This window comes from Takifugu flavidus, chromosome 22 (genome assembly GCF_003711565.1).
Source record: "Takifugu flavidus isolate HTHZ2018 chromosome 22, ASM371156v2, whole genome shotgun sequence".
Lineage (NCBI taxonomy): Eukaryota > Metazoa > Chordata > Actinopteri > Tetraodontiformes > Tetraodontidae > Takifugu > Takifugu flavidus.
In genome coordinates, this window is record NC_079541.1 from 2399212 (window position 1) to 2419542 (window position 20331).

A 20331-nucleotide genomic window follows, 5' to 3' on the forward strand; every position below is an offset into this window, starting at 1 on the left:
AAGCTAAGCCAGTTCTGATTATCAGGAGGTAATTATGGTGACACCTCCGCCCCCCCCCCCCCCCCACGACCTTGGGCCCGGTCATATCTTGTCCTCTGATTTCTACAGAAAAATGCTATTACAGGCGGCTCTCCGGGGACGGGGGCTGACAGGGTCCCCGCGGCCTTCGCTCGGGATAAAAACCGCTGACCTGGGGGGGGTCGGCCCCGCGGGTTAATTGGGTCCTTGGATGGTATCACATCAGCGATGGGAAGAATCTATAGATGCTGGAGGAAAAAGTCATGTGATCTCCATCCTTTTGTGGATTTATTCATTTTCAGGGGCGCAGAATTCACATTCATCACCGTTAGCAGGGACGCGGCTGCGCTTTAGCAACAACGAGCTAACGCGGCGGCGTTTAAGCCAGCGGCGGCGTGAGATTGCAGCTAAGTGGCCTCGCGTGGATCCCAGCATCCTGTTGGCGTCTCCAAGGAAACGGCGATAACCAACAAGCATCATCGGCGCATGCGCGATAACATGAGCCGGTTGATGGTGTATTTATGTGTTTCTCGCTACCAGGATTAGCGCTGCCTGGCGCCCCTCGCTAACAGGGTGACGCACCCGAACATCTGGGGGTTCTGCAGTCCAGCTGCCTGGGAGGCTCCTTGGCAACGACCACCTGGACGTTTACCACAGGAGGTCTTCCCGACGGACTAGGAGCCCATGGAAGACATGGAGTCACACGTCCCCTCTGGCCTGGGAATACAGGGAAAAGATGGCGGATTTGTTTCTCCTTCATTAGCTGCTTATCGCGAGTCCCTCCAGGATTTCATGGACGTTTTTCTTCTTTCTTTCTTATTTTGGGATGATTGTTGCAGCCAAAGTGGAGGAAGGAGTCGCAGCTGGCCCAAAAGGTCAAAGGTCAAGTGAAGCCCACGGGCAAAAAAGGTCATAAATTTGACCGTTGCAAATGGATGTAATTAGCTAATGTAATAACTTTGACCTAATATTTGGTGTTAACCACTTCATTGTGATGTCAGCGAATGCTACGTACGTAGCTACAGGAGGTTTTGCTCAAAGTGCAGGGCCAGCAAAATCCAGTGATCACGACCAAAAACGTCCTTCAGCTGTCGCGAAGCTAACTTGCGGGCGCTAGCTACTCACGCTTCCACTCACGGTTGTTTTTCATTGTCTCAGCTAAAATGTCGGCTAACGTAAACGATGGGGGGGGGGGGGGTTGCTGCCGGGTAAAGAGGTCCTATGTCTTAATGTCACCAGTATGAACTTGTGACCTTCTGTGTGACACTTCATTCCGCTAACCTTATTAGCTCCCCTGAGCTGAGGCACATTGCCGCAGCCACGTGCACACTTAGACGCACAATAGCTGTTGACTCTGTCACAGATGAGGCAGGATGAGGCCATCCTGTTAGAAGGTTACAATACATTACAGAAGCCCCCCCGACAGAGGCGCTTTTTTCTCTCTCTCGTCACCAAGCTAACACACACACACACACACACACGTGCGCGCGCAGGAGTGCACGCACGCGGGCATCTGCAAATGAATAAGATTCAGAAGGACAGGAGGGGAATGAAGTCAATGCACCATTTTACAAGAAAACAATCTGACGGCAGTAAAAAGCAGCTTTATTGGGGAAATTTCTCACCTAAAATATGATGCTGGATACGAGCTGTGACCTCTGCGAAGGCCAAAAGAGGCGCTGCGGCGGCGCCGGACGCATAAAACCGCCTCACAGAGGCCGTCGGGCGTGCACGATAAAGACCGGGGCCGCTCGTATATATTATCAGCCGAGCGCTAGCAAATATCAACCAAGCAATTACCGGTACCTCGAAATTACCCCAGAAAACAATATTTATCTTTAAAAAACAGCCAAGACGCCCGACTGGCGAGATGTCCTGCAGGAGCCGACCTTCTCCAACAGCGCCGGAGCTCCGAAAAGTGGTGTTTGACACACGCTCTCGCTCCCAGCTCATCAAATAATGATGTGCTGGTCACAGGTTGGACATGCGTCAACTTCTGAGGGGGGAAAAAAAGAAGCAAAGCCCTTTTGTGTCATATCTGATGCACCGGGCCATCAGAAGTAGCCGAAGTGACACAGAGGGCTTCACTCCTCATCATTATTTGATGCTTTGGCGACGTCTGACCAGCTCAACGACGACACAAATGGAGTCATTGCATGTGGTGACTGGAAAGGAACGGGCCCCTTTGAAGGTAGGAGCCAGGAAGTACAAAGAAAAATGAGATTTCTCAAGATCTAAGGTCTTGAAATAAAGCAAAACTCAAGGTTCTGCTTCTTAAAATCAAACTATTGATAAAGTCTTATCGCACCAAACCTCTCACTCACCACCAAAGTGTGTGTTATCGCTGGGAATTAACTGGAGCAAACTTTGATCCTGTAGATCAGGGTTGCCCAGATCCAGGCCTCCAGGGCTCAATTCCAGCCATTTCTGCCCCACCAGGCAGAAAAATGGGCGCTGAGGGTGCAGCAGCACCTCCTGGTGGCCGGAGATGGTAACTGTGCCAAATTTGATCACTTTTCTACACCTTAATAACGTAAATAAGCTCAGCCAACATGTGCCGAGAACGAAAAAGCCTGTGAAATAAGGCTGCTGCTGCTCCACGCTGCCCCCGGTGGGAGGGGGTGGGCTCTGCACCTGACCTCCATCAGGTGGCCGCTACAGGTGCATCTGATCGAAGAGCAGGCGACGCACGTCGCCGAAACGTCTCCTGTTTTCTGTGTCACCTCACGCGACGCCGCCGCCGCGCTTGTGATCGCTTCCTCGTTGTTTAATGAGGCGTTTGTATGAGGCCGGCTCAGTGGCGCCTCAAGGCTCAGACTTCCAGATGACAACACATCGGCTTGGCTAATGTGAGGTTAATCATTGGTGGAGATTAGTTCCCGGGGGTTCAGGACATCGACTTCAGATGTGTGTGTGTCGCCCTGGGTGCAGGATGAAGGTGTCCAGAGGTGTGTGATCGTCTGTCTGAGTCACGCTGACCTTGCTGTCTGAGTATAATTAGACACCGGAGAGGCCGAGGACGTGTTTTCCTCTGAAAAATCACCGTTTCCTGTCAACGTTTAAAGCACCCACACAGGCTGCCATACACATTTTCTTTCCTGGTCCTCAGAAAAGCGTTAAAAGCAGGAAGACACTCCGATGCTGCTAAAATAATATCGTCATTTTCCACATATTTTGTCGCTCGCCGCGCTCTCATTTGAGGCTCGGATGAAACCCGAAAGTGAAAACGGACAATCTAAATGCAGATGGCTTCATTACGCTGAGCGATGAACTTTTTCTCCATAACGTTAACACACCCGCAACGAAGTTTGCACCCCGAGTTCAATTAGCATCCAATATTGCTCTGAAGTAGCCGAGTCGGCTACAGTCAGGTGATGTACAGAGGCTAAATGGTAATTTGCTATTGTGAGAAACTGGAAAAAATCCCGAGATAAAGATTCCTTGTTGGCACGAATTGACACAAAACAAACAATAAAAGGAACAATTTCAAAATGCTAATTAAATTAAACTATCCGTGCGTTTTTTACTGCTATGCTAATACCGAAAATAATTCCTACGTTTGGAATCAAGAACGGCTCCTCGGTAAATAACGCCGTTTTTAATCGAAAAAGACTTTGCACGTTGGTTTCTGAGTGGCGCCTCCATCACCCCCCCCCCACGTCCCCGCTAAAACAAAGACGCCAAAGCACTCGAACAAGAAACCCATCAATCCATCAAAGCTTCACGTGCGTGTCGCCAAACGAGCCGCTGAGGCTAATGGAGGCGAAATGACGAGATTCGATTCAAAAGGCTCCCTGTACTTCCACACACTTACACCCACGTGCACTCAGAGCGAGCGTGTATCAGAGTGAAGGCGTTAAGCCTTTCTAATCAGATGACTGAGACTCGACAATCTGGGTTGAGAACCAAAGCCCTGCAGCTTGGCTCCCATGCAGATGAGCTATTAGTATAATCCTGACAATGAGGTAAATTTGAGGGGAGATTTCACGCGTCGGCGGGCGGCGAATCAGCCTCATTTTGGCGCCAAAGCATATACGAGGCCGAAGCCGCGAGTTAAGTTAGCGTCCGCGTCCCCTCGCTGCTGTCGGTTATTCGTTTGAGTTTACGCATCAGGTGAGCGTGCGGAGAGAGACGCCGCACGACGGTGAATTAGGTTATGCAAATCAGGCACATCCCCTCTCCCCGTCCTCAGCTCAGGACTCGACGAGTGTGGTTCTAATTTTAATTTGATTGGATTTCCATAACGATTTCCCATTAACTGGGTCCCAGGTGAGCCCTCACCGACGGAGCCAAATGGTTAGCCAGTCTCCGCACGCGCTCGCTCGCTCTCGCTCCATTTACTTTGAAGTCTGTGGGAGGCGCGACTACTTAGCAACGTGATGACTGCGGCGTACCGCACGCTGCTCGAGAGGTGCTGGCGACCTTCTTTGTGTCCAACTGAAGCAGGGAACAACGTAGACGTAAAAGACACATATATATTATAGCTAGCCTCGCTGTCATTTTAACTGCGAGACTACGGATGTACCTGAAATATCACCTAATGTTTTAGGGTCTCCACGAGTCGTACTGAGGCCTTCAAATGATCCAATATTGGACTATCCGAAAATTGTAATATCAGATTTGAAGCATCAGATTTCTTTCGGATGGACTACGTATGTACGTACATGTGACGTTCGTCTCAAACCTCCTGGTATTCTCTAAAAATTGCGGCTTGTCTTCTTAAACGTGGAGACGGCCACGTTGTTAGCATTAGCATTGCTAAAGCCGGAGCCGACAGAGCCGAAAAAGAGGCGAAACGCAGCTGCTGCAAGCTCACGTCGTGGTGCAACTTCCGTTTTCTACGATTTTACGAATTAAATCAGACTAACGGCACGTTTGTAGAGAGTATTTTGATTGGATCTGATAACCGCAGCGATCGCATCGTGAGTATATTAGCTTTGTTATGATCATAAAGTAGCACACATCGAAGCACCGTGTGCACATATACGAAAACCTTTACACTTTTTTCCTTGGTGTGTATCACCAAAAACAACTTCCCCGCTCTCTCACGGAGGGTGGCACATTGTGCAACAGCGGATGAAAGCCCGGTACTGGTTGTGCACCCTGCGGGGGGAAACGGAGCGGGCGAGAGGAGGCGCGTGCGTTTGCGGCGACGCGGTTGCTTACTCGCGCTTGACGTCTTTTTCTGCGAAGTAGGGCAACTTTCAAACAAATCTCCCCCCACCTATCACACACTGTCCTCCGCGGTTCACGCTGGGAGCGACGGAGAGGGATCTCGGAGCTGACCTAAAAAACATCTCCTCGCAGAGGCGTCCGTGGCCGCGCAATCAAATATTTACCGAAAAAGCTCGACCCCCAGAGCAGACGCGTTCTTTCACGCTCGCCCTGAATTCAGCCGACTGATTACACGGGCCGGTATCGGCTCCTTTCACTGGGGCGGATGCTAGCTGTTATTCTTTCAATGTTCTGGGATCACGAGGGAGAATTTGCATATGTATGATCAGGGGCTGCACAGTATGTAATCCTGCCAACACGTGCGTGAATTCACCACACGCCAGTGACTTAAACCATTCAGCCCAATTTGACGAGCACCTTGTAATTAAGGTGCGAGCGCTTTGCGGTTTTGGAGGACTGTAACTCAGCAGGTGTTTGATGGGGCTGAAAAGGGAGCTGCAGAGGCCATATCGCTCTTCTGAATGAGCTCGGGTGCTCAGTGATGCGCAGCCAAGCTCTCTCCGCTCCAGGGAACAATGCTACAATATATGGAAACGCTGCACTACTCCCGACGGCCACCAGGGGGTGGAGGTTAGTCTCAGTCAGAGAGGCCCCGATGCTGCGAGGACTTGTAAAAGTGCCACAGCCAGTTGTTAAAAGCTGATAATGAAACCGAGGGAGTCAGAGGGCGCCGCACCGTGGATCCGATTCCAATACGCGTAAAACGGGGAAGAGAATTTCAGTATTGTGTTGCGTTCGGGTGCGTGTGAGCTCCTTCTCTGCATCTGAGGGTGTTGAGTCGACTTGTCTGCAGGGGCGGCAACGTCGGCGCCACTAGTTTGGGATTCTGGGAGGAAACCAGTAAACATTTGCATCGGTTTGACTCCTCCCCCTCCCCCCGTGGTGCGGCCCTCTGTACTGTCATGGGAGTTGACAGGAGGCCAGAGGCCACCACCGGCTGCCTGCAAGCGCCTTGGATCACTGTCGGCGCGGGCCGGCACGTCCATCACCGCGGTGACCCCGGGGCAGAAGGCGAGAGACCAAACACGGAGTGGCAGCAAGAGAAGAAGCTGACGGATTGAGGATGACGAAGCTGAAGGGAGGGTGAAGACCGAAAATGCATCGTGGAGAAGCATCCAGATGATCGGGAACTGGCTTTAACGGTGTGTTTCTGCCGTTATATGAAGGCGGCAACAGTCGGAACAGGCGCCAGAGCTGCCGTTAGCGTGGAAGCTCGGCTTCACCTTCTCCGGTGCTGCTGTTGTTGCTGCCGCTGTCATGAAATGTCACTTTTCCCTGGAGAGCCAATCAGCTTCCAAAGCCACACACACACACACGCACACACAACACACACACACACAACACACACACACACACACACACACACACACACACACGCACACACACACACACACACACACACACACACGCACACAGTTTTCAGGGGGTTTCTGTTGGAAAACATAAAAAAGTATCACGGTTTAAACCCCCATCAGTTCAATTTGGGATGACCCTGCAGGAAACGATGTGATTGGGAGGTTTCATAAGCAGGAAGGCTGCCAGGGTAATTCCGGTGTTCAGTTGTTCGATTGTCAGTGCAGAACATGCGGGTAGGGCAAAAATAGAACCCTCAAAGGTGTAGGTTCCATGCTAAGTTTAACCGCTAACGACTGTCGTCAGTGTGGGCCACAACCAGGGAGTCATCGGGTTGACGGGTTACATGTTCCAGCTATTTTATCATGTATGTTTTATCATTGAACACTAGGAGGGGGAGCAGAGGCAGTGGGAAGGGGGGGGGTCGTAGTGCTAGGCTAACCGCTAACCCTCTCAAACCGCCTGTTTCCTCTATCCTGTTGCTCTTTATTACAGGATGTGGTGATGACCTGTGTTCCGCTCTTCTTTTTATTGCTCCGCTTTTGCAGGGACAGATGCACAAGTCGGTGTCTCATCCCGGCGAAAACGTTTAAAATAACATTTACAAAATGTTTCATTTGTGAGCCAAGCACGAGGTGCGAGCTAATTAACATTTAACCCCGAACAAATTACTTTCTGTCTGCTCCAGATCTGCCAGATGAAAGCGACGCAGCTTATGTTGGAGCGCGGCGCTGCGTGAGCATCGGCGCCGGCGACCGGCCTTATCATTCCGAGCACACACCGTCCATTAGCCAGCGCCGGGGCTTTGAGCTGATTAATTGATTTTTAATTGGCTTAGGCGACATGATGGCCACAAGCACAGCATGATGGCTTTATGTGGCAGGGGGTGGACAACTGTTGTGACCGTTGTTGTTACCACACACATCCTCGTATTCCTATCTTTGTGGGGACCTTCAGAGATGTGCAGCCCTCCCTACCCCAACCCCCCCGACCCAAACCCTCATCTCAACCTTAAAACCACGTCTCAACCCTTAAACGGTACTTTGAAGACAGAGAAAATGGCCGAAATTCGCAATAGTGTCCTCAGTTTTCTAGTCGGAGACACAAGATGGAACAAGTCCAACAACACACACTCACACGTGTAAACACTCAGAGGCGCCTTGTGTGCCTCTGATGATCTTAATTGAGGAGAAACTCTTAAGCCCATCCTACAACTCGCAGGGAACACGATAATCACCTGTGCTGTGCCCCGGCCCACAATCCTTTGCTGCTGCTGCGTTCTCAAGGGCTTCACCAGCGTCAGCCAGGACCCTTCTCATCCCCGCCTGTGTGAAACGCTCTAAAATAAAACCTCAGAAGAGGCTGTTGGGCTTATTTTCACATTTATTTAGCACAGTCCGCGTCCTCATTAAACACCCCGTCTGATCCGAACACGTGCAGAATTCACGCCCCCCCCCTCCGTCGTCAGTTGACAGAACACGTTCACACATGCGCCGAAACAGAGGAGCTTCTTCCCAAACTGTCCCAAAGCGACGCTCAAATCCTGGAAATTGGCTCGTAATGGATAAAAACATCTTTTGTCCGGGCGGCTGTCGGCGTGACGACGTTCACCACCAGCGGCGCCGGTCATTACTGAGCAAACACACGCTATATATCCCGCAAGTACAGCTCAATCTATTTACATTAAATCTAATGTATGGAAGCGGCTGCTCCGGGCTTACGTCTGGCCTTATCGGGAGTGTTTGGGAATATTGCCGGAATAATAGCGGCACTTCCGCGTCTCTGTGAAATTCTGCAAATGAAGAGGATTCTGGCGCGGCCGGAAACTAAGCGGGCTAAAGCAAACCAGCGCGGTCCATAATCCCGTCCTAATGCGGCGGCTAAACTCCGGCGGCGTACCTGCTCGTGCGGCTACCGCGGACCCGGCGTGGTTTTTCCCGAGATGAAGCTTCTTCAGGCAGGAAAAAAAAAGAGAAAAACTAAAATGATTCTTCTCTGTGGATCTTTTTTCCTCCCTTTTCCAGGAAGCTTTCTTCTCTGTCCAGACTGTAGAAGGAACAGCTTGCTAATCCCCGAGGACGGATGAATTTAGGACACGTCTCCTGCGCTGCATTTCTTATCATCACAATTGGACCTCGATGGAGGAGCTACACTGAAACATAAAGTGGCGGATCGGGAAAGAAAGGAAGTCTTTTCCCCCTATTTCTTTATGCACGTAATTCCTGTTAGCTCCCAACGTGACTGAAGAATCACGCCAGCCTTCGCGCTGAAGCCCTTCAGCCTTGTTTCCTTCTCCAATTTTTTACTTTTCGCTGGTAAATACACGTTCGTATTAAAAGAGGAAGTTGGAATTTGTGTTTTTTTAATCCTACTAATCTCAGTTGTTCACCCATTTGCAATACAAAAATAACTAGCGACAACAAAAAAGGACCTTGATGTGTGCGCTCACACTTAGCGACGTATTGTCGACATTTTTCAAGCAATCCTGCCTTTTAGCGCCGTAATTAGCCTAGCACGGCCTGTCCTCAAACACAACGCTCAGCTATTCCAGACAATTTGGAAGAAGACTGTCACAACAATGGCGGCTAATGAAGAAAACGGCCATTTCTAAATGTTCTCTTTTCAAAAACCCACGGCGCCGAGCCGTCCGTCACACTCGCACAAATTGGATTTAATGACAGCGCTCCGAGACTGCGGCACCTCCACTTGGGTCTGATGAGTCCTCAAAGCTCCCGGAACATTTGACATCCGCTATCAGCAACACCTGTCACACGTTGGGGCGGAGCTGTTCAATAAGCCTGCAGAGGTTTGGATTATGGGCTGGAGCTGGACCAGCTGCTCTTATTCCAGGAGCTGCCCTCAAAGGTCCTGGTGTTGTGTGTGTGTGTGTGTGTGTGTGTGTGTGTTGTGTGTGTGTGTGTTGTGAACACACTTTCAAACTCAGCTGTTAAAACCAAACATGTGTGAAATTCCAAATTAGTGCAGCAGGAACGATTTATTGCTTCGACCGTTTCGTATCAATTAATTTGACCAAAAACAATCGCGGCAGCTAACGCCGTTGACCTTTTAGCCAGGGTTAGCGTCCACTTAGCCCGAATTAGCAAACTATTGCAGTCCGACAGGAAAACCACTTTCCTGCTATTATATTGGCTCCGTCGTGCCGTGAAAGCAGCTCTGATCCATCGGAGAATTGGACGGAGGACCCCTGCAGTCGCCCAGTGTCCCAGCGTTCAATGTCAATTTTTGTTCCTGCTAGCTAACATGTGTGACTACAGGTGATGACTATTGAGCTATTTACTTCTAATTTATCCATAAAAACAAGAGGTTAGGCAACAATTAACCGAATGTCCAAAGAACTCTGAGCCTGGTGTGAGGAAAGGTTTCTTCCTGTTAAAGGGTTAGGGATAGGGTTAGGGTTAGGGATAGGGTTAGGGTTAGGGTTAGGGATAGGGTTAGGGTTAGGGTTAGGGATAGGGTTAGGGTTAGGGTTAGGGATAGGGTTAGGGATAGGTTGGGATAGGGATAGGGATGGTTAGGTTTAGGGTTAGGGATAGGTTAGGGTTAGGGATAGGGTTAGGATTAGGGTTCGGGTTAGGGATAGGGATAGGCTAGGTTAGGGTTAGGGATAGGGTTAGGGTCGGGTTAGGGTTAGGGCTAGGTTAGGGCTAGGGCTAGGTTAGGGTTCGGGTTCGGGTTAGGGCTAGGGTTCGGGCTAGGGTTCGGGCTCGGGTTGGGTTCGGGCTCGGGTTCGGGTTCGGGCTCGGGTTGGTTCGGGTTCGGGCTCGGGCTCGGTTCGGGCTCGGGTCGGGTTCGGGTCGGCTCGGGTTTCGGGCTCGGGCTCGGGTTCGGGTTCGGAGCTCGGGCTCGGGTTAGGTTAGGGTTCGGGTTAGGGCTCGGGTTAGGTTCGGGTTCTGGTTCGGGTCGGGTTAGGGTTCGGGCTCGGGTTCGGCTTCGGGTTCGGCTCGGGCTGGCTCGGTTAGGGTTCGGGTTCGGGCTCGGGTTAGGGATCGGGTTAGGGTTAGGGATAGGATCGGGATCGGGTTAGGTCGGGATAGGGTTCGGTTCGGGTAGGGATAGGGATAGGGTTAGGGTTCGGGTTAGGGCTAGGGCTCGGGTTCGGGTTCGGGTTCGGGTTGGGCTCGGGCTAGGGTTTCGGGTTAGGGTTCGGGTTAGGGCTAGGCTCGGATAGGGTTAGGGTTCGGGTTCGGGCTCGGGTTCGGGTTCGGCTCGGGTTGGGTTCGGGTTCGGGTTCGGGCTCGGGTTGGGATCGGGTCGGGTTCGGGTTAGGGTTAGGGTTAGGGATAGGGTTAGGGTTAGGGATAGGGTTAGGGTTAGGGTTAGCTTTCTCCTGCTGCTGTTGCATGAAGCTCGGTGGGAGCGCTGGTAAATCACCTGTGTTGTCTCCTGGATGGTGACAGACGCTGTATAAATAAAGGTGACATGAACTGTAGCTAACCTGCAGCTGCAGCTCTACCCTTTGATTTAGTAAACAGCTCAGGCATCAAAGCCAAACAACTCATTAGTTTTTGGGTCTTAAGAACTTTATCTGGCTTTAATGTGGTTCTACACTTTGGCGCTGACCTCTGACCTCTAGGCCCCCTTTTTCCAACAGAAGCCAACATGAAGATCTGTTGGTAGAAAGGAGCTTATGTGAGATCACGTCCGGGCCCACGAGCCACGGAGTGAAAGGAATCCCATCATTGTGGAGAGAAAAGGGAAGCAGCGGCGCTCCGGATTATAAAACAATTCAGATTATCGTCCTCCTTTCCTCATAAACAAGGCCGTCCTCGTGGTCCCCGTAAGTAGCTTTGCAAATACAGGAAAACACAAAAAGATGCGCAAATGAGCTTGTTTGTGTAACGAACTCTCAAAGTCGTCGGCGTGACAATATTCGACTGCAACTCAAGTCAAACCTTGTCCAAAAGAATCGTTAAGACACCTCTCTTGAGCGGTCAAGACCGGGCTCGTTAGCAAACGAGGGCTATTCACTCATGATAAAAGGAAGCAGCAGCACGATCACTGGAATCTTCCAGAATCTTCCACACGAGCAGCCCTGGTATGAAAAATAAATCTGTTCCTCCGGAAGAGCTCAGATCTTCCTTTGGGCAGCCTGACAGTCCCCAAAACCAAGCAGACGAAGCCGAGAACACGGCGTCATTAAAGGGAAACTGGCCCTCAACATCAGGGCCGAGGATATTTCTGCTGTCGGCGTCTCGCTGCCGCGTTTCCACAACGTCAGAAGTGCTCGGCGGGACGGGAAACTCGTCTTTCGTGTGTTTCAACAAAGACCGGCGATAAAACCCAACCGCCGCATCACCGCAGAGCAAGAAATTGCTTTAAAGAAGCCGAGTTTGGTCTCACTTCTCAGTCAGGAAGTAAGGAGCCTCAGTTCTCGCTTAGCATGCTAGCGCGCAGGGTTCTTCAGCGTTTAATTGGACCGTCGTCCTCGTCCCCATTGTGATGGGCGATTGACGCTCTTCAGGTTGACCTACGAAGCCCCAGACAACAATAGTCAATTCCAAGCTCGCTAGCTAGAAACCAAGCTCTAACGCAACGTAAAGTTGTACGTAGCGACTTTTCGCTTTGACCATATGGAGCCAGATTCTTCTGTTTGGATTCCAGGTCTGGATTTTGCACATCTAGCGCATGCGTACAACATCCCGCCCCACGCTAGCTCGGCGTTAAAGCCTCGATTTCAGTCAAGCTAACATGCTCACACGCACTTTAGAACTTAAGTCGTAGTTAGACTACAATCACACGGTGCAAGGTGTTACAGGTCATTGCCCCGCCCCCAAAAACCAGTCAAACCAACGTTCTGATTCTGAGCTATGCAGACTAAAACGCACAATAGCGGCTCCCCAGATTAGACCGTTCCCAGATGCTGATTTAATAGCTCACCAGCCCCTGACAGCTTATTACGAGAACGTCTTAAAAGTGACGCTCGCAGAACGTCTCCAGTGATCCGGATGATGGCTCGCTGCAGCCGGCGTAGCTGCGGCGTGTTGGCTCTTCACAAAGTCTCGGCGCCTTTCCGCTCATAAGAGGATGAGAACTTTCCCAGCATCCACATGACACCGTCAGGGCGTATCTGCAGCCGTCTAAATAAATGATGTGCAATTACTCTCCCGGCTCCCCCCTTCGCCCGTACGGATGTGCGCGGCGATGGAACGCCGCGGCCGCGGCTCAAGCTAGCATGTCATATCGCATTATGTGGAATGACCTTTGTCTTTGTTGTATCACAAGCCCCGAGTCTGTACTTAATCAAAGATGATTACTTCAATTTAATAAGTCTGCTCTGTAATGGGTGCACAGAGGACCGGTGGCACTGGGGAGAAGGTCAAACTGAGCCCCCACCCGCTGTCTGTTGAATGACGTGTGTGGATAAACATGGGTGGTGGCTCAGCTGCTGCAGCGCCCTCGGCCTCCGCCTCTCTCTCGCTTTTCTTTTCCCCAAGCATTGATCTGCAGGGTTTGTTCTTCCACACACCACTTTTCTTTCCAGCCTAAATCGATGCAGACGCATCCAAATCTGTATTCTGGAATTATTTACTCTTGTTCCAGCACCAGGTGGCATTTCAGGATCAGAAACCCATCGGAAGCCTCTGTACAGCTGCTGGAGGGGGGCAGGAACTGTGCCGCTGCCGTCTCTCCTGACCCCAAATTTATGTCCGTGGACTTTGGGAGGAAGTCCCTGGAGACACCCCTTTCAGAGACGGGGACACCATGCAAAGTCCACATGACAAAGGCCGTGTTCCCGGGGGGGGTTGAGCCACCTTCACCGTCCTCTCAGTGGTTCGCTCCACTGCTGACCGCACCCTCATATGAGCTCAACCTTTCCAGTAAATGTGCACGTTTTGGCAATTCTTACACGCGGTTTAAAACCTTGAGCCGTTTGTCCAGCTCCACCCCCCCCCCAGCTGATAATCCTGCATAAATTAAAGTTATTCCTTTATAATTATGCAGTGTGGACTCAAACAGAGCATATTGCCCTTCTCTTTGAGGGCAACGTGGGTGTTCCTGTCAGTAGCTTCTGTTCAGGAACATTGAATATGAGATCATCTGATTGGACGGTGACACTGAAGGTCAAAGGTGACGCCAATCATGTCATCATATGAAATTAGGTCCTCTAAACATGTCCAGGGGTTTATCTGCTCTCATACAGCAGTGTATAGGGAGTAGGCTAGCTTGTGTCTGTTCGCTGTGGACTCGTTCACCTTTAACTGTAAAAAAAACGTCCCCGTCTCTGGATTTGCGTGCGCCTGGCCCTGGGCGTCCACTTCCTGTACTAATTAAATGAAACCGTATTAAAGCCATCAAAGCAGAATGAACAATTCAACACTGACAGCTCGCCACGGGTTATGAAAGTCAGGGTTAATATGCTCTTATTCACCACTGGTAATGGCCATACTTGGGGAAAAACATCTCAGAGGCTAATTTATTTTTCATTCACTACAAATGAGACAAATATAGACATGTGATCTTGACTTTATTGTAGCCTTTTAGGAAGTATGCTAACGTTTAACAGTCGTTTTGGTGTTGGCAGCTGCAGTTCTGATTGATGGTTCCTCAAAGACGTCTATAATACACAGCGTGTGCTAACAGTCCTTAAATATCCAGGCACGCTTTATCCACCGACACCCCTTTTTTCCACCAAACTCGGCGCCATAAGACGCCCGAATGTGGGTCACGACGATCGGAAGGAGAAGCCGCCATGTGAAGACTGTCTGAGAAGAAATCAAAGGTGGCAGGAAGAGCAGGGAGATAAAGGAGGAGCTCTCCTGATGGTTCCTGCACAGCAGATCGTCGGGCCCGCTAGGAAGGCTGAGCAGCGCCGGGCTGCGAGATGCATTAATGCCTATTGAAAATCTCCTCTCCTCCTGATAGAATCCCGCAGGAGAGAGAAAAGTCTTCCAATATCAGCCTCTGATCTAATTTGACAAATGGATACCTATTATACAATCTGCCGTGATAGGGGCGCTAGGCGCTGGAGCTCGGTGGTGCCGTCACTTCGAATTTAGAAATAAAACATGGCCCCTCGTAGCTTCCCGCGCTGCCGCGTTAGATCCTCGGGATCTGCCTGGATCTGTGCGTTACCCTTAGGAAGGGCCGATCGGAGGACTGGCGGCCAAGCTAATGTCAGCATTGAGCTATCGCCTCGTGAGGCAGCTCTGCGATTATTTAAACGACAAATTTTAGCATTGTGCCTCTATAAACCTACAGTTGAGTTCAAGGCAAACAGGCTAAATGATACGCGACTGTGTTAGCGCAACAGAAACTAGTGAGAAGGGCTAACACACAAAAATATTACACAGTCCAAAGTCAGCTGGGGTGTCATGAGGATCCTTCGACATTCCATGTAGGAAATCCAACCTCAAGTGGCGTTACGGTTGGAACTTCGGAAGTCGAAAATTCGCTCTACGCTACTACCTGTGGCTCCACGCTAACTCCATCATGGCGGGGTTGTTCTGCTGTCTAAACCAGGACTGAACCGACCCACTGATCCATGAACCGATCTCTCTCAGATCAGGATCAGAGGGGTGACAACTGCTCGCCTTCTTACCTCGGACGTGAATATTCCCGATGATATTAAAAGTGCTGCTCTCACGGCTAATTGGCCTGACCCTTCCGCCGATTCGCTGACATCACAGAAGACAGAGGCTCGCTACCTGCTGGCAGAGCCAGAGACATTAGCGCCAGACAGCTCCGCTTTTATCGTCATTACAGCAAATGGGATCTGGATCACTGTTTAAGAGGCTCAATTAAGGCTGGAATCAGTCAAGTAAGTAACACGTCAACGGAACACTTCCGATTTTTCCCTCCAAGTCAAATATGTGGGGTCCATAGACGTCACCTGACGTGTTTTTTGGCAACTCCTCTGTTAAAAATGGTCATTGTCATCATTGTTGATGGTGATGTTGATGGAATATCCCGTTTCGAGCTTGTGTTCCGACTTTTGTGTTGACGAGTATTTAACTAGCTAGCTATCCAAAGTTAACATGAATCTCTTGTGTAAATTATCCGTGCTCGAATAGGCCATTACACATGGAGACGGGCGGATTCTGTCCTGCTGAGCTTTGACCTTTGACAACCCCATACTGAGGAAATTAGCAGACAGACGTTCAACACGACGGTTTCATCCTAAACCGGCAACAACCGCAGAGTCCAGGTGCTTCCTCTCCCACCTGAAGGGTGAAATGTGCCGAAACAAACTCCACACGGGGGACATAAGTGATCGCTAAACGGTAAAAATGGGTGCACGGCTCCCCGATAATGTCAAATCCGTCTCTGTTTAAAGCGAATAATCGCGGTCGACTGCACTTAAACTGATAAATGTCTCGCAGCTCCCAAAAACGGATTTGATGCCGGCTCATTCATCAGCGCGATAAGAGAGGAGATGTGAGAACGGCGTGAGTCTGCCTGATGGATTCAAACTTTCCATAAGTGCTCCGAGGACGAGCCCTCTGCAGCGCAATGTGCTCACGGTGGGGTTCCGAGAGTCTCTGACGGATGCGGAGGTTGTCAAAAAAGACTAGGTCTGCTTTACAATATGGAGAAAACTCTGCTCTAAATCTTGATAACGGAGTCAAACAAACCTCCACTTTCTGCTTATTTCCCACTGCCGACGGCGATCCGGGACCATTCCGGGGGAATATTCCTCTCCTAAATGACCGTGTTCACAATCTAACAGCCTTTTAATGAAGCTATAGTTGGCAGCATCTTTTGTTTAGCGGTTATTCAATTTTTAATCTTCAATCAACTCTTCGGTTCACATTTATGCTGAGAGATTGCTAGCGCTAATGGAGGCCATAGGATGATTGTTCAGTCGGAGGCTTAGCCAGAATAAACAGCTTTTCATTTCTGTGATAGATTAAATGCAGGCTTCTGCTGATTGATCACTCCGGTGATATTTGAACTGTGGAAGGTCACGGAGTGGAAGGATTAAGTCGGTAATAACCTCAACTTGGATTTAATACAAGCAGCCTAGCCTATAGCATGACCTAGCCGTTACACATCGGATATCACTGAACCACTCCTACTGGTGTCTGAATTAGCATATATTCATAGATCCGAACTTAAAATTAAGGTCCAATCAATGACCCGATGGAACTTTTAAGTGGATCCACTCAATACTCAACCCGAGTGCTAGGGAGAATATCTGCTCATGCAGCTCATTATCTCTGAAGTTCCACACGTTTGTAGCTCATTACTGAAACGTGCAGCTTGGATTCACTGTCACTGCTCTCACAGTGGGAAGTGCCTGAATTAGCAATAGCATTAGCGTAGGATTCAACGGGCTCCTTTGGTAATGCATCTCGCCTGGCATCATTTAGCACTTTAGCCTGGGCTAACCCCAATGTCACATGTAAGCATACCGCTGTAAATAAATAAATACGGTTGCTTTTCTCTGAAAATTATTCCAACTTCAAGAACTCGAGCTGAAGCAAGTAAAAGATTCCTTGAGCGTGGTTAAAGCGTTAAGCTAGGACATTTGCTAGTTTAAAAGTATAAACACTCCTGAAAACCTCCAGACTACCCTTGGGTGCCCGCCTCTGCGGCGATGACATTGCCACGGCTTTAAATATTTATCAGAGGTATCGGTTAATTAAAGCAGAGAGGGGCCGCAGATATCCTACACTCTAATCCATTTTAACGAGCGTCTGCCACTGTCACATATGCGGATATGTCATTATATTTAGCTGTTAGCATAAGGTGCTTTATAATCTCCTCCCAACCAAAACCAGGAGGCTGAATTAATAATGAGAAACACGCACTTTTAGCACAGTCTTCCTGACACCTGCCTCGGGCATCAAACTACTTAGTTTTAATCAAATGAGCAAGGATTTTTTCCAGCAAATCCTCAGAATGTGGTTTTTTTTTTCAAAAGTAAGAGGAAAAAGTATTGAGAATAAACAATAAAGGAGCTCTGAATCCTTGAAAACCCTCTACAAACACGGAGTTGACCAGAGTTCAGTGTTGCTTTGCCTGTCTAGCTCATCTGATAATCCAGTCAGGAAGCAAACGTCTGTAAAGACTTACAGACGTAACCTTTTCCCCACAAAATTCTTGAAAAGAAGCAATTATAGATTGGAACAATGTGTGAGAAAGGAGCCATCTCCGCATTGCAAGGCTCTCCAACTTTCCCCAATAATGGAGGGGAGATAATCCCATCAAAGGGGAGACGTGCGAACGTTAGCGATGCCGAGGCCTCAGCCTGGCAACAAGCCGAAGGCCTGTTCCACGCCGCGTTCACCAGACAAGATACGGCGAAACAATGACCGGCTGCTGCGTTATCTCCAAACAGAACGAGTGGGGGGTTCTGGAGCTCCGCAGGCACCCCGGGTTTGCTCTCCTGACCGGCCAATTACCAGCGCCGGAATTTTAGAGTCTCCGGTGAAACACTAAAACATCAACCGGGCAAGAAGGAGGAGCCGCGCGTCATTTTCAAATAATTAACGAAGCGGTGTGACGATGATAAGGTTTAACAAATGAGAGGCAGAGAGGAAGACGGGAGGAATCTGCCAGCTTTGATTTACAACGGGAATGAGAGAGGAAATGAATGCGGGGGGGCTGCGAGGCTGAGACCTCCCATCTGCCACGCGGAGAGGGGAGGAAGAACAACCATCTGTGCCGGAATCTGTTTTAACATTTACATTTATGGGACAATACCAGGCCTGGAGATGGTATAGTGTGATATCAGAGCTGTTCTATAGGATGTATGTGTGTGTGTGTGTGTGTGTGTGTGTGTGTGTGTGTGTGTGTGTGTGTGTGTGTGTGTGTGAGTTTCCTCACATTTATGTTGTGAATCTTCTCCTGGTGGTTGCCGAGATGTGTTGATGAGGAAGGAATCTTCGCAGACACCGACTTGGTTATCAAAGATGTTTATTGGAGAGAACAGTCAGGTATCAATCGAACACTGCAGATTGTCCGAGGGAGGTTTCGCGGTCCCGATGGTGAAGAACTCCGAGGTGTCTTCATCGTCACCTCCTTCTTATACAGTCGAGTAAACACATTCTTTACTGATGACCTCACACTATACAATATGGCCACCCCAATAGTATAGCGTTCAGTTATTACCAAAAAAGGGAATACTTGAAGATGCTTCATGCTACACATCCTCATATGGAGAACAACCAGGGGCCCACAGGCTCCAGTGTCATCTTTTAGTAGCTCCTTTTACATAAAGGAAGAAGACACAGGACACACATGTGGAGCATGTCCTAATATGGTGCTTAGGCTGGCTGTTAAACACATTAAGGCCTTACAGACGTAAAGCCTGCATAGAACGGGTCAGATACTACATTTACTATATAGTGAGTACCAACATCCTTATTCTACCAGAAAAGTGGGGACATCAATTCATAGAGGGACCATATAGCTGGTCCTCACAAAGGACTGTTTGAGGGTTAATTCATGGTTTTAAGAGTGAGGTTAAGATTGGTTTAGGTTTGGGTTAGGGCTGAGGAGTTAGTTGAGGTGGCTATGGGAAGAGGGACGGGGTGGCTAATGTATTATGCCTATAAAGGTCCCCACAAAGAGAGAAATTCAAGGATGTGGGGGTGAGAAGAGGTCATTTGATTTTTCATTTACAGTGCACAACTTGTCTAATAACTCACTAAGACGCTGAGTTCAGGGTCGTGTATTTCACGGTCGTGATCCCGGCGCATTTATATAAAATATTAGCGTTAATAGCGAGTCCACGAGCCGTCCAATTGCAATAGCTAAATCTGTTGTAAATTCGAAATATCCATTTTTTGCCGAATCAAATGTCAGGGAGGCAATTTCAGAGGCTGATCACATTCCTCCTGCCTCCTGAGACATTTTGTCCAAATGTCTCTTATTTCAACACCTGCCACACATCTGCCTTTGAATTCTCCTGCAGGTCGCAAGGAAATATTTGACGGGAAATCAGAAGATGCCGAACTGCTGGAACTTTTTAATAAATATATATACTTGAGAAGTTAGACAAGCGATGACTTCAAAGGGGACAGAAAATTGGGTAGAGCATAAACGGGACAGGCGGGGAGGCTTCAGTGCCACATATCATCTTGTGCCCCCCACCCCCAGGATTCAGTACAGGCCGCCGTGCACAGATGATTCACATTGTGAGACGCAATTACCAGCGTGACATTTCCTTTTAATTGGGTTACCAATGGCTCCCATTTCTGAGGCAAAGGTCACATTCTGGCACAAGTCAAAGTCTTCTCCGTCCTATATTTCAGTGGGAGGTCGGAGGAGGGGCGGCTCTAGCCCACCGCCGAACCCGAGTCATGCTTGGCGAGATATTTACATATAATTAAATGCTCTTTGGTGAGTTAAAGTACAAGGGCGGGAGGATGTCGCGTGTTGCGTAGGTGCGTAGCTGTGAGACAGACTTGACACTATAGTCCATCTGTGGGTCATAAAACCTGGATTTCCTGTTGCTCACCAACGCGATGGCACGTAGCATACGAGAATTTGACATAATCCCCAGCAAATTTGTTAAAATGAAACAAGTTCACAATAAATTAGCCGTCTATTTAACAATATGTTTCACATTATAATATCAAAACATCATGACGTCCAAACGATGAGGCCTGGTGTTGAGACTAGTTTACTCAGACAGAACAGGGTTAGCATCAGCCGCAAGTGAGCTCAAATTAAACTCAGCCCGTCTCGGAATCTTTGAATGTGAAATTACTGTAGAAGCAGAGTATCTTGTGTTTGGACTTTTTGTAGTTCCTCACA

General features: G+C 49.3%; 1 long non-coding RNA gene across 1 annotated transcript in view; it reads right to left on the reverse strand.

Annotated features, from left to right (window-relative positions):
* Positions 1 to 6343: 6343 nt before the first annotated feature.
* Positions 6344 to 20331, reverse strand: part of LOC130518894 (uncharacterized) — a 60803-nt gene continuing 46815 nt past the window's right edge. Inside the window, exon 3 of the long non-coding RNA XR_008948160.1 lies at positions 6344 to 6544. This is a non-coding gene — a long non-coding RNA (uncharacterized LOC130518894). The remainder of the gene's footprint in view (positions 6545 to 20331) is intronic.